Source organism: Solea senegalensis, linkage group LG9, assembly GCF_019176455.1.
Source record: "Solea senegalensis isolate Sse05_10M linkage group LG9, IFAPA_SoseM_1, whole genome shotgun sequence".
NCBI lineage: Eukaryota > Metazoa > Chordata > Actinopteri > Pleuronectiformes > Soleidae > Solea > Solea senegalensis.
In genome coordinates, this window is record NC_058029.1 from 18,412,233 (window position 1) to 18,430,374 (window position 18,142).

An 18,142-nucleotide genomic window follows, 5' to 3' on the forward strand; every position below is an offset into this window, starting at 1 on the left:
CTTCAGTCTGCTTTCACTGTGAGTGTAGGTGAGAGTACGAGTCTCATGGAGGCAGGAGCAGATGAAGCGCTGTGGCACATACAGTGTTTGGCCTCACATGTCCCACCATGCAGAAACGAGCATTAAAGATGCTGGATGAAAGAATATGATGCTGCAGTTATTAATTCTGTGTAACATAGTGCGACATTAAGTATTTTACGTTGAATCAATATTTATTTACTCTTTTGCATCTCAGTTGTTTGTGTGTGTGCGATGTGTGTGTGTGTGTGTGTGTGTGTGTCGTAGTGAGAAAGGATACAATTTAAAGGCAGCAGGAAGTGTTGATTTATTTTGTCCAGTGCTACTTTGGTGCAACATTCAAGGGCACTGCTGAGATGATGGATGAGAATTGTTCCTCCCCTACTCTCTCTCTCTCTCTCTCTCCTCTCTCTCTCTCTCCCTCTCTCTCTCTCTCTCTCTCCTGGAAACTACAAACATAACTTTTCCAGTGGACAATAAAAGAATTACTGACTCACTTTGCTTCAGCGTTGTAGAGAAGGAGGACATTTGTGCGCTGAGTCACAAACTACATTTGTGTGTTATAGAAAAAGAACATTGTGTTCACAACCAAACAAAAATCTCATCTTGACAAAGAAGAAAAGCTCAGAGTAGTTCTTTAAAATATTTACAGTGTGAAACAAAAGAAGTGATGTTTGATGAGATTGTTGATTTAAGTACTTTAGAGAGCAACAGTGTTTCTGTGGCGTCAGTGTGTGATAACAATGTTAAACTTGACTCAAACAACCAAGAAGACAAAGATCCTCCTCTGTTTCCTCACTTTCCTCCTCTGTTTCCTCCTCTGTTTCCTCCACTGTTTCCTCCTCCAAGTAACGATGTATGCAGTGTTACCAACTAAGCTGGCAGACCCCCGAACTGTAGTAAGGAGACCGCCGAAGACCGCTAGCTCCTTTAGCTCGGATTAGCTCATTACAGCAACAACACATTAAACCACAGGACTCCGTCTGCGTTGAAGAACGACACTTTATTCACACACTGCAGGCTGAGACACAGCCTCTCTTATTATTGTGCGGCTCTCACAATAAGAGGAATAAATTAAAATATGCAAGGCGACATTTGCACAAAGTAAACTTTTCTATGTTGATAAGAGCATTAAAATGAGAAAAAATAATGGGACAAAAAGAAATCAAGGGACATTTAGAATAGAATATCATATACATATATATCTATATCTATATCTATATATGTATATATATCTATCTATATATATCTATATATATATAGATAGATAGATATAGATATATATAGTATCATCTCACAGTCACAGACTGGCCATAAATGATGTTACTGTGTCTGGTTGAACACATTTGTGTTGTATTGATGAGCCAGTGCTGACCAGTAACCACACACACACACACACACACACACACACACACACACACACACACACAGAGTTAACCTGTGAGACACTGCATTTGCTAGAATGCATTGCCTTGTTAAAATTGTGTTGAAGAGGAGAGTGTATTTGGAATCTATACAATTCCCCAGATGCTTTGGTGCAGATGTGCTTACATTGGACAGGAAATGTGGAAACACTGCTCACTTCAGTGTTACATCACACACACACACACACACACACACACACACACACACTTGTTCCCAAATGAGACTACGTGAGCTGTGTTGATGACACTTAAAGCTGACATTCACCCATTCATATCATTCACTCACACATTCTTACAGCCCATCAATGTGCAGTGCTTTTTCTGTCACGTGTGTCTCGCCCAGGACACTTCACTTCATTATGTCAAGTAGCTGAGCGGGGAATCGAACCCTCAACCTTCCACTTGAAAGATAACTTGCTCCATACTTTCATAATTAATGATGTTGGTAAACACATGAATTAGTCATGATTAGTCCACACTGTTCACATCTGCACCTCTTCATTATGAACCCTTGTACAAACTCTTACACATCACTGATGCTGTGGCTCATAACTGTGGGATTCATCCTGTCATCATATCACAGCTTAACAACACACAGTGAAATCACTGGGCTCCAAAAACACAATTCTGTTTTCTTCTCAGTGTTTTTGTCCAAAACCCTGAAGAAAACTTTTATCTCCAAATGAACAACAGTGAAACACATCAGGGTGAAATGAACCTAACTTTTGCTACTGTAGACATTTTTACAAGTCATTGGATTTCATTAGGGGTCGTGATTCTGACTCACAGGGAGAAATATGTGGACGATGACAAAATGATATGATGCGTCACAGGTTTGTCCATCATTCAGCAGACACACTGTGAACTACACTGCATTCTGTTTTCATTAAAAAGTAATAACCCAAACTGAGGTTGCTGTTCAGAACAGTTGTTTAATAAGCTCATTAGCATATTCATGAAATAATTGCATCATATATCTGCCAGGTATCAGCCTGTGTAAGCGCTTTACATACTTACAACACAACGCAACGCAACACAACACAACACAACACAACACAATAATCAGCGACCATGTGCTAAACAGACATCACTTCCTGCTGCTTCCATAATCAACTATAGACAATCATCCCCTAGTTCCCTAATGAACAAAAACACAGAGCGTTTAAGTGGTTCACAGCGTTCACAGGTGACTGTCGTTCACAGGTGATTGATGTTGTTCACAGGTGACTGACGTTCACAGGTGACTGACATTCACAGGTGACTGACTGTTGTTCACAGGTGACTGACTGTTGTTCACAGGTGACTGACTGTTGTTCACAGGTGACTGACTGTTGTTCACTGTCATTCACAGGTGACTGACATTCTGGTGACTGACTGATGTTCACAGGTGACTGTCGTTCACAGGTGACTCACTGTTGTTCTCAGGTGACTGACGTTCACAGGTGACTGACATTCTGGGTGACTGACTGTTGTTCTGGGTGACTGATGTTCACAGGTTACTGTCCTTCACAGGTGACTGACTGTTGTTCTGGTGACTGTCCTTCACAGGTGGCTGACTGTTGTTCTGGTGACTGACTTTCACAGGTGACTTCTGGGTGACTGACTGTTGGTGACTGTCCTTCACAGGTGGCTGACTGTTGTTCTGACTGACTGTTGTTCACAGGTGACTGACTGTTGTTCACAGGTGACTGACTGTTGTTCTGGGTGCCTGACTGTTGTTCTGGGTGACTGGCGTTCACAGGTGACTGACTGTTATTCAGGGTGACTGACTGGCGTTCACAGGTGACTGACTGTTATTCAAAGGTGACTGACTGTTGTTCTCAGGTGACTGACGCGTTCTGGGTGACTGGACATTCTGGGTGACTGACTGTTGTTCAGGTGACTGATGTTCTGTGTCCTTCTCCAGGTGACTGACTGTTGTTCTGGGTGGCTGACTTTCACAGGTGACTGACTGACCTTCACAGGTGACTGACTGTTGTTCACAGGTGCCTGACTGTTGTTCTGGGTGACTGGCGTTCACAGGTGACTGACTGTTATTCAGGTGACTGACTGACATTCACAGGTGACTGATGTTCACAGGTGAATGACTGTTATTCACAGATGACTGACTGTTATTCACAGGTGACTGACTGTTGTTCACAGACTGGCGTTCTGAGTGACTGACTGTTGTTCTGGGTGACTGACTGTTGTTCTGGTGACTGTCATTCACAGGTGACTGACATTCACAGGTGACTGACTGATGTTCAGGTGACTCACAGGTGACTCACTGTTGTTCTCAGGTGACTGGCGTTCACAGGTGACTGACATTCTGGGTGACTGACTGTTGTTCACAGGTGACTGATGTTCACAGGTTACTGTCCTTCAGGGTGACTGACTGTGACAGGTGACACACAGGTGACTGTCCTTCACAGGTGACTGTGTGTTCACAGGTGACTGACTGACTGACTGGTTGTTCTGGTGACTGTTGTTGTTCACTGGGTGACTGATGTTCACAGGTGAATGACTGTTAGGTGACTGACTGATGTTCTGGTGACTGGTGGGTGACTCACTGTTGTTCTCAGGTGACTGGCGTTCACAGGTGACTGACTTCAGGTGACTGACACGTTCATGACTGACTGTTGTTCTGGGTGACTGATGTTCACAGGTTACTGTCCTTCTCAGGTGACTGACTGTTGTTCACAGGTGGCTGACTTTCTGGGTGACTGACTGACTGTTGTTCACAGGTGCCTGACTGTTGTTCGGTGACTGACGTTCACAGGTGACTGACTGTTATTCACAGGTGACTGACTGACATTCACAGGTGACTGATGTTCACAGGTGAATGACTGTTATTCAGATGACTGACTGTTGTTCACAGGTGACTGACTGACGTTCAGGGTGAATGACTGGTATTCTGGTGACTGACTGACGTTCGGTGAATGACTGTTATTCACAGGTGAATTACTGTTATTCACAGGTGACTGAGTGACGTTCACAGGTGACTGACATTCACAGGTGACTGACTGTCGTTCACAGGTGACTGACTGTCGTTCACAGGTGACTGACGTTCACAGGTGACTGACGTTCACAGGTGAATGCATTGCATTGTTTCTAAAATGATGCAGCGTGTAATGACAGTCAGGGATGATGTCACTTCCTGTAGGTGTCAGTCAGGGGTGATGTCACTTCCTGTAGGTGTCAGTCAGGGGTGATGTCACTTCCTGTAGTTGTCGTATGTTAGTGGTCTCACACTTGTTGCACATGTTATCTCTGAAAGTTGTGAGCTGCACAGTAACAGGAACAGCAGACCCTGCCCTTAACAACACTAACGTTGAGCTGGTTTCTGTAGAGAAACAACATGTTTCCTGTGAGTGTCCTTCTGTCTCTACATGACAGTGTCCCAGAGGACGTCCTTAGAGTAAATGTCCGTCTGTTACTGTAATGGACGTCCCTGTACCTGTGTGAGTATGTGAGATATTAAACTCGTGGCTCCTGTCCCACTGCTGCACAGTGTTGTGGAATCTGTGCCGTTTTCGTTTTTCACAGTCGGTGCCCTTTTCATTTTGGCCACTGGTGATTTGTGCTTGTGTTAAGTTTGAAAATGATCACCCAGAGAGGAACAGCTCATTGTTTTTAAATGCCAAACTACAGACAAGTGTTTCTGCTTCATGCTTGAGGTGAAATATTACAGTGACTGTGTTTGTCTTTAACAAAAGTGTGGTAAACATTCACTTCACTCTAAAGTGTGATGATGAGAAGCTTCACTTGAACTCAGTCCAGGCTCAAGTAAAGCTTCACTGATCAATCAGCCAATAATTCAATGATGATCAGCTGATTTATTGTTATTGATTTGTGTGAATTGACACATTTTTGTTCTCAGTTGATCTCATTCATCACAGTCAAATGAATTGAAACATTTAGATTTGTTTTTATTAAACTGCTGTATTTTAACAGACGATAAGGATTAAAAAAACAAAAGTGCATCATATTTCAACTGCTCTGATAAAAACCCAAACCCTGATCCTCTGCTCCACCACATCAGCAGTGACGAGGTCAAAGGTCACGTGTAGCAGAGCTCAGACCACTGATGACAGAACATTTACACGGCACATGTATTTCACTGATTACACGCACACACTCACACACACACACACTCACCTCCTGAGCCACGAGGGAGGAGATACGGACAGCTCTCCTGACCCTGGCGTTCCTCCCCCCCTCCTGGGGGAGGCTGTCTCGCCCACTCAGCGACATCTCGCTCATCTGCTCGGCCCAGGATCCCCGGCCCATGGGCAGGGGCAGGTCCCGTCGGACGTCCCCCGTCCCCCCCCAGCTTCCCCCGCGCACCCTCCCACCATCGTAACTTCGCCGTCCTGCCAGTCCGTCGGCCGTCCTCACCCTTCCACTCTCCCCCAGAGATGGAAAGGGTGAAGGTGGCACCACAGTTGGCACCGTAGGCACCGTCACTGTGTCCCAGAGGCCTCTTTGTTTCCTCCTCCACCTCCTCACCCACTCCTTCCTCTTCCTCTTCCTCTTCCTCTGGACTGATCAGCCTCCAAAGCTCCAGAGAAGCAGACTTTCCCGGGCTTCTTCCCTCTGCCTCCTCTCAGTCTCTGTTATCTGCTGCTGCTCTGGTGGCAGTTTGCTTCTCTCTTCCTCTGTTTCTCTCACTCTGTCCACATTTCATTTTCTTTCCATCTGTCCATGTCTTTGTCTTTGTCTCAGTGAGTCTCCTGGGACTCATGAAGAAACACAGGCTGTATCTGATCCACAGCTGTATCAGTCTGACTGAGCGCTCAGGAAAACTGCTGCTGCTGCTGCTGCTGCTGCTGCTGCTGCTCGAGACTACGCTTATTTCATCTCTCTCACTCTCTCTCTTGCGCTCGCTCTCTCCCCCCTCTCCCTCTCTCTCCTCCTCTACACAGGATCCCTGTCCTCCCTGGTTTTGCAGATGTCACAGATGAACTTGCTATATTTAATTTTGCTTTCATTCTTACTACACCTGATGCCCCCTCCCTCTCTCTCTCCCTCTCTCTCTCCATCATCCCCTCCCTCTCTCTTTCTCTCCCTCTTCATCCCCTCTCTCTCTCTCTCTCTCTCTCTGATGATTTTTTATCTCTATTTTTCCTTGTACAGTGTGTCTCACTTCATCAGCTTCACCACCTCACCTCACTTAATACAACATCCCATAATACAGGTGTTGGTACATGTGTATATTATATATTTTAGATTCTTGTAGTTTATTTTATATAAAAAAGGACAGGAAGGTTCTGTGCTGTCGTCGTGTCACAGTAAACTGAGGCAGAAGGTGAGATTTAACAAACCCTTCTTCTTTCCCTCCCTCTCTGTCTCTATCCGTCTCTCCCTCTTTCTTCATCCTTTCATCTCCTCTTGTTTACTCATTACTGAACATGCAGTTGTATATTAGCACGTGTTCAGCAGAGTTTGTGTGGAAAAATGAATAAATGTTGAAACGTCACTGTTTCATTTTTCACCAGCGACTTAACGACAGAAACACAAACACATCACATTCACACTGTAAATGGATCGTCGACAGATTATAAAGCTGATTGTAGCCGGTACACTGACCTCTGACCTCTGACCTCTTTTCCAGGAGCAGACACTCTGCTTCACCTCAGAGGAAAGAACGCAGTAAACAGTGATTTTAATGTGAGAACTGGAAATCCTGTCTGAGTTGATCAGAACAATCAGCAGCTTTGTTGAACACACATGTGACCCAGAGATCCAGAGCCGAGGCGTCACATGACTCAGTCAATTAGTGGCTTTCAGCAGGAAAGATGTGTATCAATCATGATTTCTATGATAGTGGAATATGACTCATAACAGAATATGCTGACCTCTGTTGACCTGTGTGTGATTCACAGAGTAAAAAGCTCTTCAGAGAATCTCACACTTAAATGAGTGGGTTAAAGCAGATGATTAACATTATTGCCAGTGTGCTGGGGTTTTTTTTACCCAGCATGAATTGTGACATCATGAATGTGCCATGAAACAAAACAAGAAATAGGGAGAAAACTCAGGGACAATGTTTCCATGGTTACTATATTCTATCTTTTACTTTGACCCCATTTGGGATTTTTCATTCATGTGATCTGACTGCTAAAATAAAAAAAGTTTCCTTGGTTTGCTAATGGCTGGAAGATGAATGAGTGAACATTTGTCCAGGAATGAAGAAGAAGAAGAAGAAGAAGAAGAAGAAGAAGGAGAAGAAGAAGGAGAAGGAGAAGAAAAGGAAGAAGAAGAGGAAGAAGGAGAAGAAGCTGAAGCTGATCATTTGTCCTGGGAGTGAACACTGATTCTATGATTGTACCACAAACCTGATTCCACCCATTCCCACAGGTCAAAACCCCCATTTAAACATGGAATGGGCTATAACACACACATGAGTGAGTGAGTGAGTGAGTGGGTGAGTGGGTGAGTGTGAAGTTCACTGTGTGGACGAGCTTGCAGGCTTCTCTTCATTATATTAACCTTTTAGGACGATGTCACCAAAAAGGAGAAAAGAAACTGCAACGACCCGGAAAAATTCCTTGATGAATGTCACTGAATACTGTCTGCACGCACACACACACACACACACACACACACATGCACACACACACACACACACACATGCACACACACACATGCACACACGCACACGCACACATGCACACACACACATGCACACACACACACATTTTCATAATGAATGAGACTAAGAATAAGTGAAGATTTTTTGTTAACACTGCTGTGAATGGATGTGTGGATGTGTGCGTCTCTTCATTCATAACAAACATACAGTTTGACCTTTGCTACGTTTACAGATCTGTAACGTTCACATTCATGTGAGCTGAGGTTGAACGCTGCTGCTCCACTGATGTTTGACTTCATACAAACCAAACAACACATCCGTGTTTTCTTCCCCCATTCCTGACTTTTAATGTTGTAAACAAAGCCATATTTAGACATGTCCACACACACTCAGGTCACATCAGTCTGCTCATATTCAAACAGGAGAGACTGAACAGTGATGGAGGAAATGAGCCACACAGGGTTAAGGGAAGCTACCATCACACACCAGGGTCAAACAGCTGCAACAGAAACATCTGGACCAAATAAAGCATGTGGAGAAAGTGTAAGACCAAAGAAGGAGCTGGAAACTGACCCATGAAAGTAACTTCATTCATTACACAGCTTATCTTATGTCTTTGTATCCAAGCGAACACTGTATTAACTGTGTTTTTTTATATATATATACAGTATCTATATATATATATATATATATATACATATAGACACAGTATATATATATACATTTATATGAATATGCACCTTTCTTTCTACTTTGTTCAGTTTATCATTTGAATCATCACCTTTTCTCTCTTCCTTCAATCCCTCTTCTGTTCTCATATGTTGACGTTTAATCTCAGAGATTACGGTGGCAGCCCGCTCTCCGTGTCCATTAGCACACGTCTAACAGTCATCAGTCTTCCACAGGGCGGAGACACAGAGCAGACTTATCATACCACAATGAGAATGGAGTGCATGTGACGGTTGAATCAAGCGTGAAATGAGCAGAAATACTCACAGTAAACTTGAAACTGCACCAGACCATAATAATCCCCTCAACTTTTCCATGACTTTGACCCCAAAACCGGTTCCTCATACTTAATAAATAACTTCATAATAAATGAATTATGGATTTCTAAAGAGCCACAGCGTCTGTTATCAAGATGAAAGATGAGCTTAAATGTCATGTTTTTCATCCTGTCATTGTTACACAACTATATTTAAAACATTCACTCCACAACTTTGTGGTTTGTGAGGTTATAAAGAAAAAAAGAAAATCAATTACAATGAAAAATACTTTGTTAGTCACTGGGATTTATTAAAAAGTGATAAACAGAAGAGAAAATGTCTCAGAGAGACACAGAGCTGCGTCGTCTATATGGCTCCTGTTATTATTGCTGCTGTGATGGAAATGTGATGCTTATGACACTAAACTTCATCAGCAGGTGAAACATAATCCAAACCACTGACAGAGTTATTATGTCTGTAGTTCACTGTGTTCAGACTCAGTTTCCAGGTTTACTGTGCACAGTGTGTTAGTGATGGAATCTTTCACGCTTCACTGGCATCAGTAAAATCCTATGAAATAGTTCAGATGACAAACGTTTCAACATGGTCAGAGCTTTTTTTAACTGCTCATGGTTTTAAACACAAACTGGCCTCAGAAAAGAAAACCCTAATGTCTGCGGTGTCTGGACTCTGGAGTCTGGAGTCTGGAGTCGATTCTGGACTCTGGACTCTGGACTCTGGCCGAGGCCACGTGCAGATGTTACAGTGTACAGAGCAAAGAGCTGGGCAGTAGTTACCCACTACTTCATCTTTTCCCCTCACAATGAACCAGGCAGCCATGTTTAATTAACTCTGAGGGTTGATTTACACAAACACAATGGACACATCACTTCCTGTTCTGCCGGCCTGTCAGTGTGTGTGTGCGTGTGTGTGTGTGTGTATGTGTGTGACACTCACCATGTTAGTGCTGTCACTGAGAGTGTTCATGTGAGGCAGCACCAGGATTATTATGCATCTACATCTTTATGTTTATCTGTTAATATACAATGGAATCTGACAAAAAGTTCTATATTGATTTTGTAATGATTTCTTATTGAAATGTTCGTTCATTCATTCATTCATTCATTCATTCATTCATCTTCTACATGAAGGTCGTAGGGTGAACAGTGATTGAAATGATGTTTCTGCCTGAAGAACCAGAAACTCAATTTATCTAGTGTCTTTGAACGACCTTGAGAGTTCAGACCTGCTGGACACATGAGGACCAGAGGACCAGAGGACCAGAGGAGGACTCCCTGGCCTAATTGCCTGTGTAAGGGAAATTACTTTAACTACAAATTATTTCTGGATGTCGTCAGCGTTTTATGGCTGAGATTTTTTTTGCACCATGTCAGATGCCAGAACTTGTACAGATTAATTTGGAATCTTGTCCTCAAATGACTTTGGACATGTTTAAATTAGTTTTCATTAAATGAGAGACGAAGGCCTGAGGACAGTCACAACAGTCTCAGATGAAAGACTCTCAGTCCTCAGCTGGTTCCTGCTCTTCCATCATAGGAATTCCATCACAGTCAGAGATAAAACTGATAATCCTGCAACGACCTGTGTCACGATGACATGCGGACAACTGTAGCGAGAATGTGGTCGGTGGGAACTGAAGGTTCAAACTAATTCCAGAGATTAGCTCAGATTGGGTTTGAAGTTAGAAACGTAACAAGGCAATGAAAAAACACAACAATACAACTAAAACAAGTTCAAATACATAAAACATGGGTAAAATAAGACAAGTTTTAAGAAGTGATTTTAAAACTGCAGTTTAGTGTGAATTATCAGTGTTCTCCTGTCAGAGCCACAAACATCTTCAGTGTATAACGTGTGTGTATCAGTGATCTGAGAGTAAGAAGTTCTCTCGGAAAATGACCGACAAGGCTTCCGTAGCACACACACAAAACTCTCTACTGTGTAATCCAAATGTGTCAGATTACAGGACATTATTTTAAAATGTGCTTTATATTTGATCAGAGTAGTGTTGTGTCACGGAGCAATAATAATTCATCTATTCTTTAAAGTGTTAGAACACTTTACATTAAACTGCTGAACGGCAGCTGACATTGAAAAAAATGACCCAGAAACGTCTTTCACAGAAGATCCGATGCAGGAAGTATCTGAACAAATACAACGACAACGATGTACCTGCAGCCAAGAGCCAGGAAACATAATCACGTGTTACTTCCTCATGATCTCTCATAACAAATGACACCATTATTTCCTTCCAAGGCTCGGGTCACTGTCCCACTTAATGTTTGCGTATTTGCTGAGGGAGCTCACACTGCTACCCCCCCAAACCCCCCCAACCCCCCACTGGTCCTCCCAGATGGGACGGGGCACAGCTCCAGGGTGGAGGGTGGAGGGTGGAGGACAGATCCCCACTCATGCATCTTCCCAGACATCACATGAATGTGACCCCCATCCCCTGCTTCATGTGTGTGTGTGTGTGTGTTGTAACTGTGGGCCAGGTGCTCCTAATGCTTAGTATGACGTGTTCCATTATGACATCACTGCTATTTATGGCTCAGTTACACGTCCTTGTAAAAATGAATCTGTAGCAGTGGAACAGACGTGTGTGAGTGTGATGTAGTTACACAGTGTTGTCATGTGAGTTAAGGATTGAGTTTGTGTAATAATTTGTGTGTAAAAGTGTGTGGTTGCCTTATTTTTTAGTGATGGTTGTCGACAAGGTCAGGTCACATATCCGTTTATTGGTTCCACAACAGGGAAATGTGGGACTATTTTACTCTTCTTAAGTCAAGAAAGCAATCAAAGTGGATCTGTGGCCAAACTGGGCTCACAGCGGCCTCTGCTGGTCTACAGGGTAAATACTTCACATGCTCTGATGCATTTCTAGGCTGTTTGTCTGAACTTGAGTGGGTTTTTCAGGTTAGATTTCCCACATTAGATATTTGTTTACACTCCCCAGAGTTTAAAAGAAAGTCCAAATTACAGATGAAAAGATGGTTCACATGTTTTTATTGTATTGTATTCAATGTAATCTAACAGATTAATCTTCCACTGGAGTCCTCTGATCACACTCATCGACTCTCACCTATTTAGCTTTGTATTCTCGCTGAGAAACTTCCTACGACCCAGAGATCGTCTCCAATCACAGTGGATTTATCACTGCTGCATATTAATTCAACACAAAGTCACTTCTAATGACTACTGCAGTCTCAAAATGATCCAGCCCCTTCATGACGAGCATCTTTAGCATTTAGTAGAGCAGCCTTTTGCTGTAATGACCTGCTGCAAATGTGATGCATAGCCAGACACCAGCGTTCCTGAGGTATCTTAGTCCAGTCCTCGTGGATAAAAGCCTCCGGCTCACTAAGATTCTTGGGTTTGTGTGCTGGAACCACCTTTTTTCAGGTTGGCTTGCAATGACGCCACAGAACAGAATCCCAAAACCTCTAGTTCATTTATATTGTTTGGAGCAAATTGGAGCCGAGTTCAGGGACGGAAATGCAAACGGGGGTTAAATAAATTTGACTGCATCTGTACGTAAATGAATCACACTTGAGGGCATCCAGACTCTGCATTGAGACACTGTTAGAGTGTGGGAACAAACAGATTCCAGAGTGAAGTGTGTCTGCTCAGGGACAGGGAGTGAAAGGACGGGCTGGTGAAGGAGAAAAGGTGGCTGATGTGGAGGCCACAGGGTTGCTCAGTGACAATGGGAAGAGCCGTCGTGTATGGGGGGATGATGCAACATGGAACATGCCGGGAGGAAGATGAACTGTGAGGATGAGAGTAAGGAGACGTGTAACGCTCTCGTCTCTCTTTGTAATGCAGAGGTGCCCTTGCACACGGCTCCAGGGGATGAGTCCAGTGAATGACATTAGAGGGGAGTTTACAAAGCTGCAGCAGCAGCAGCATTTCAAACTGTCCCAAAACCCCCGTTACATAACTTTATTATTGAAAAAGTAAGAAACAAAGAAAGTGAACGAGTGGATGTGATGACGAGGAAACTAAGGTAATAAACGAGCGTCTGTTCAGTGTGTCAGGACATGATGAAGGGCAGGAAAACATGTTAGAGCGCCGACCTCTGAAATATGAACTGAAACAAAAGCTGCGAGATGTCGCTTCTCTGTCGCCATTGTGTTCATCTGAAAAACATGTTTGCATCGCTGCAACGTAGCACGCTAGGCTAACAAACCTGGGATGAACAGACTTCAAGCTACAGTGGAAGAATCTACCCTCAATATCAGGGGTGTCAAACATACGGCCCGGGGGCCAGAACCGGCCCGCCAGAGGGTCCAATACGGCCCACAGGATGAATTTGTTAAACTTTCACACTAATCTAAACGTAATGTCAAATGCTCCAGATACCCGTGACTAAATGTTTGTGCCTTTATAGATCCAGTGTGCTGTGTAAATAGTAAATTTAGCCATGATATTGTTGAAATTGCACTTATATTTCTCAAGAAATTTCATGTTTTGTAAAATTATCCTTCAGTAAATGTAAAACAAAGGAGAAAAAACAAAGGGGTTCTTGTTGTTCATAGGTTATTATGCTATTATTTTACTATTTTTACTGGTCCGGCCCCCTTGAGATCAAATTGTGCTGTATGTGGCCCCCGGACAAAAATGAGTTTGACACCCCTGCTCAATATCTTCTGTAACTTGTGTCCTCAGACCAACATAGAACCATTAAACTGCTGAATGAACGTACTTCTCTAATGTTTCGTGGATGATTTATTTGACTTTTCAGAAAAAGCTTTCCTTACATTAGGAGGTAGAAATATCCAAAACTCCCATAGCAGTAAAGAAATAGGGATAATAGGGTTCACAGTATGGTTTTAGAGCCTCTAGTGTTGGCTGTGTTTGGCCACATTTTCATAATCTCAGTGTCTTGATGACAGTTGAGGTTTTATTCTGCTGCCCAGAGTCATCAAACGCCTCTGAGGGGTGAAGGAGAAGTGACAGGATGAAGCCTTTAGATCACAAATAACACACGAAAGGTTTTAAGTCAAGGTAAGATGGAGTGATGGTGTTCACATGCTGAGATCAGAGGGGATGGAGTGGAGAGGTCAAAGGTCAGGCTAACACTGTAAAGAGCTGAGGAGTCAAGGACTGGTGAAGCATTAGGAGAGAGTGAAGTCTATCATTAAGATTATAGATCGCACAGTTCTTTCTGATACTGGTCTACACCTGAACCAGCAAGACTGAAGAAAGCAGTAACGGCATGTGCTGCAAAATAATCCAGAGAGAGGCTCGTCTGCAGATCTGGGTCTACACCTGGACACAGGTCCGCTGATCTGGCTTTAGACCTGGACACGTTTTACTTGAAGTTTGAATATCTGAAAAAACATTTCAGTTCAAAATCATAGAGCCTAGAAAGGACATCAGACCATTTAAAGTAATAACCACATGGTCCAGCAGAGTGCGCTGTGAGTGCAGCCTCAGCCTGTCCTGGGATCTATTTTAAATGGTTAAAATCTAAAGATTACACAGTAACGTTGTGTTGTGTTGCAGTGAAAACAGAGGACACGAGCTAAACCGTCGTCCTGTTTTATTGTGTTTGTGTGTTTTGTGTTAGACGCACGCGTCTGTCATAAAACTGACACACACAAATCCATAAATGTAGTGAAGACTCGGCCAAAGCACAAAAATGACATTACCATAGAAAGAATGTGCTTTTGTGTGAGAGCGTCCATGTGTGTGAACACAGAGTGGGAGGATGTTCACAGCTGGTCCACAGTGACTGAGCAGTTTACATGTTTGCATCTGCTGCCCAGCACATAAAGGTCAGGGCTGATTGTGTGTCGGACGCTGAATAACACAACTGAATGCCACCACTGATGATCTTTAGAAACAGAGCAGTGACGGGAGCACAGATCTACGCGGAGTGTCATCGACGCACACTTGTTTGCAAGAGTGTGCACAAAGATAACAACTTCACTGAGAGTCGTCCGGCTGCATGACCTTCAGCTCGCAAACACATCATTAGAACAATTACACAATTTACATCACCTGACCTCAATGATTCATTAACAGAGTTATTATCAGTCTGTGTATATACAAGTGCTTTTAGACCAGGGTTGCATCTAGAGCTGCAACTAACGATTATTTTCTCAATTCATCGTTTGGTCCATAAAATATCAGAAAACCTTCAAAAATGTTGATCGGTGTTCGTCAAACCTGGAAATGATGACGTTCTCAAATGTCTTGTTTTGTCCACAAACCAAAATGATTCACTTTTAATGATTTCTTTGTTATCAGAGCAAAACAATGAAGAAAATATTCACATTTAAGAAGCTTAAACTTGTTTTAATCATGAAAAAAGCTCCAAACCGATTAATCGATTATCAGAATAGTTGTCGATTAATTTAGTAATCGATTAATTGTTTCAGCTCTAGTTGCATCAGCACAAGGCTCACAAGACTCCTCCCCCTTTAAAAAAAATGCAGGATCCCTCTCTCACACACACACACACACACACAGTCTCTCTCTCCCGCTCTCATTTGACAGTGGAGTGTGCGTGCACCAGGTGGAGATGACCTTTGAGGCTGAGTGACAGAATGAAGACAGACGCACAGACAGACAGACAGACAGACAGACAGACAGACAGTTAAATGCTGAAGATCACTGTTGTACATATTTGACATAAATGTCCCCAGATAAAGTCCAGGTGTTACTGAGGACGTCATGAATAACATGACGTGAGAACAACTAAAACCAGGCTTGTGAACAAATGTTTGACTAATACATTTATATTAATTTATTGTAATTTTGTAGTTTCAGACACAAATAATGAGGCAGGAGTGGATTTACACGACTTTAAACAACGATGTGCGTCAATTAAACTAAAACACGCTCCCAAAGACAAAGACACTTACACTCAGTTTGTGAGGAAATCATTAGAGATGACGGAAGAGATCATACGTCACTTTTATTAAATACACTTTCGCTTAGTTATTGGATTAAACTAGAGAAAGACACCAGGACGAGCAGCTCCAATCACACACACACACACACTGAGCTGTATTCAGAGGTTACACATAAATGACAGCGTGACAGCTCGTTCACAAACACTTCACAGCGTCTAAAGGGTCCAGAGGGTGAACAAACACCATGTCTATGTAAATGTGACAGTGGATCAAAACTGTGACAGGTCAGTGACGATGATACAAACATGCACGTGCACTTTGGGAGTTGTGAGTTTCTGCTGTGGGCAAAAATCCCACAACTCAGCATCACGTCTCAGACAGCCAGAGAAACTGCAGACAGGTCACTGTTGGTTTGTATATGACTTGTTATTTTATGCCTTTGTTGTTGCTGCTGCTGCTGCAGGAATTCTTCAAATTCACTCCATTCAGCACATATTTGTAGAAGAAGACGTTTGATTTGAAGCTAATCCAGGAACAGCAGCTTGACTCTGACTCCAGGAACCGTGTCTGCTGTCAGGAGGAGCTGAGCTCATTTCACCATTAGTAAAATCTATTAGAGGAGTGACTATGAATAAATGAATGAAACATGTGAATGTAAGAGACACAGTCTCTAATCCATGTCCTCAAACCTGTCACATGATCACAGAGGACAGACCCAGAGAGCGAGAGAGGAACAAGATCTTTAAGACGTTTTAAAGTGAAAATCATCACTGAGCTCAGAAGTCAATGTCCTGACCTCAGAGACATGTCCTCGAGCTGAACTGTGGTCTCCAGTCCACATGGCTGTGTCACAGTTCAAAGGTCAGCCTTGTCTACTTGGCCTCAGACGGTTCTTCTGTCCCTGCATTCGACACAAACACTTACTCCTCATCTGCACCATTCTGGATTCAGTTAAGGTTGTTTTTTTGTTTTCTTTACTAAAACATTTAAAGGGAATACCTCAACATAAAGACTTAAAAATGCTGAGTGCGAATCAGACGATGAGAAGAAAGCAAGACAGCTAAATATAAAAACAGAGAGAGCAATAAAAATAAGAGCAGGGTGATAAATGAAGGTAAAAAAAAGACGCAACGAGGCAGAATAAGAAAGACGTGGACAGGAAGAGAGGAAACGAGAGCACGAGGAACAGAAGGAACAGAGGAGAGTCTCCTGTGGAGTTTCACTTTTGGAAAATGAGTCGGTCTCAGCAGGTGGGTCGGCCACAATCCCGGCTCCCATGATTCTGTGCAGCGGCTCATGATTGGACAGACATCAGGACAGCGTGTTACAAAGCTGACACGTTGTGTTAAAGCTCGGAACGTCTTCCAGGTTTTAGGAGAGCACAGTTTGGCTCTCACAGATCAGACCAGGTGGGGACGCCTCACACATTCATGCACCTGAGAGGAGACGACCACAACCCCCACAATATTCCTGAATGGACCGGTCTGTTTTTCCCCACTTAGTGAAGTCGTGTCATCAGCGGTTTTCTGTTCAGGAAATAACTTAACCTGAATAAGAAGTGATTTCTCACTGTGATGTGTCAGACTGGGGAGGCCGGGTTTGTTCTGTGTGTGTGCGTGTGTGTGTGTGTGTGTGTGTGTGCGTGTGTGTGCGTGTGTGTGTAATGAAGTCATTTGTTAACACAGATGAACCAGAAATGTAGAGAACAGGAGCAGCGCCACACAAACAGATGCACATGCAGATGGTCGATGGTCACGAGCCAAACACACACACACACACACACACACAGGCAGCTTTTCCACTGTGAGACAATTCAGTTTGATGGTATTCATATCAAACGTCTTCTTGGACAGTGATGAGCTCCATTAGAAACTATAAAACAGTGATGTTTCAGTGATGCAGCAGCTCCTGACGACGATGAGCTTCAGGGGTCTATAGTTACGTCAGTGCATCAGATAAACAAGGACAAAGGATCTTAAATTGTAATCACATATAAAAAGATAACAAAAGTCAACAGTTGAAGCAGCTTTTCAGTTACAAACCTCACAATTCTCCGCTTTTCCCTTTTTATTTTGCCTCGTTTCTCTTCCACTGCACATGTGTTAAAGAGTAAGAGTAAGGTGTGTCGGCCAGTGTGAGTCCATGACAGAACCGTGCTGTTCTGCTGGTATTTACCCTGATATTTGTGCAGGACTCAAGGGCTGGACCAGGGTCATGGATAATGACTGGGTTTAAATGGCAGCATTCGCTTCTGTT